Here is a 1791-nt window from a genome sequence, read left to right on the forward strand (position 1 = left end):
GTGGCATGCCAAATATACTAAATATATCGGATTATGCTAAGTGTGCACTAAGATTAATCACTAAAGTCACCAGAATATAAATATACATTAAAAATTAATTAAATCACATATGTATTTATACACAAATATATTAGTAATTAATTTTAGTGGACTGATTTTAGTATTTAAATAACATTTTTAAAATATATCATGTGACATCTCACGTGTGCCGAAGATGGCACACATGGTTATGAATGTGTACATGTAATGTTTACATAGCTCAAATGAGACTCATCAGTTACATTATCATGCTTACAAAGTTATTGACACCAAAGTGAAGCTTTACTCATAATCTCTAAGAAAACAGAAATTAAACATACCAACAGAAGACAAAGCAATAAACAATCCGAAAATGAAATAAAAAAATAATTTTGGTCATAAACTACTCCTAAGATTATTTCTGCATTCATAATCTACTAATGCCAGGGAAGTTTGTTTGGAATCAGGAATGGCATCAATGGAAAGAGGATACGAATCGTAGCACCACTCTTGAATTTGTGAAATGGCTCAGTTCACAACTTGATACTTGTTTGTCAGAGTGAGTATAATTCATTTTCCATGACATAGTGGCTCAATTATTGGATGTCGCATAAAAAACTTAGACTAGTAACTTTTTGACTTATTTTGTCATTCTTTGATCCTAGACTTCACGAAAGTAGAATGTCAAAATTTTTATTCTTCATATTTGCCCCCACTTCGTGAAAGAATATGTTTTGGCATCGAGTTTTGCTTAAGTAGGTGTTAGCACTTAGCAGTGCCGATGGTTTTGATTGTTCAATGTGTTGGAAAAAGATCGGTTCATATTTTTCTTCCAATTTCATTCTGCGGCAGTTTCATGTGCAGCAAAATATGTCATCCTAAGCTTTTAAGGTTTTTTATGCAACCTCTATAAAAACAACTTATAATGGTGTTATGATTTTATTACTGTGGTTTTATGTGTGCTATCTTAGACCTTAGTGTATGCAAATAATGCAATATCTTTAAAACAGTTTTCACAAGTTTTGAGTGCCTGTATCGCATGTTGAAATATCGTGTAACATTCAGTTCTGATGCAAATGGAAGGGATATTGACATATTGATTTCATTTTAATCTAGGTATGATGCTGAAACCACTTATTATAATGAAGGTCCAAGATCTACATACCAAAATCAACTTAAAAAAAAATTGTTGCAGGTACATTATTTTTTAATTTTCTTGCAATTATGTTAGTTCAACCTTTTCTTTTATTTTCGTCATTGTTAATTAACCCATGACTGTACATAGAAACAGAAATGGGTGATATATATATTTAAATTTTGGATTATTGAATATATAAGTCACTATTTAAATTTTTGGATTTCTTCATTTTGTTTGTAATATAGTCCCGACTCTTGAAGTTCATAATGTCCTTTTGATTGGTCAGCTTTTTAAACCAGCACTGGTATGTGCATTGGAGCATATAGGATCTACAATTTTGAAGGAGTTCAAGCACACATTTCAAACGAAATTATTGAATCGAGGGGAGAATTTTTATGCACGTGCTACTAATTGCATTGAGTCTTGTTTGTCTAAATTTGACCAAACCTGTCGAGATACACAATTCTTTTTTGAGTAAGGCTAGTGAACCAATTTTTTTTAACTTTAATCTTTTTTAATTATTTTCTCTTTTGTTTATCTCATTTTTTAATTTCTAAATCATAACATTTTAATCCTAAATTTTAAATTATAAATACTAGATGTTAAATCTTCCAATAATGTTTAAAATTAATTAA

The 1791-nt window shown here is 29.9% G+C and overlaps 1 long non-coding RNA gene across 1 annotated transcript in view; it reads left to right on the forward strand.

Moving 5' to 3' along the window:
• Positions 1-1198, forward strand: part of LOC110266630 — a 3039-nt gene extending 1841 nt beyond the window's left edge. Inside the window, exons 2-3 of the long non-coding RNA XR_002354075.1 lie at positions 486-577; positions 1135-1198. This is a non-coding gene — a long non-coding RNA (uncharacterized LOC110266630). The remainder of the gene's footprint in view (positions 1-485; positions 578-1134) is intronic.

Source organism: Arachis ipaensis, chromosome B09, assembly GCF_000816755.2.
Source record: "Arachis ipaensis cultivar K30076 chromosome B09, Araip1.1, whole genome shotgun sequence".
Lineage (NCBI taxonomy): Eukaryota > Viridiplantae > Streptophyta > Magnoliopsida > Fabales > Fabaceae > Arachis > Arachis ipaensis.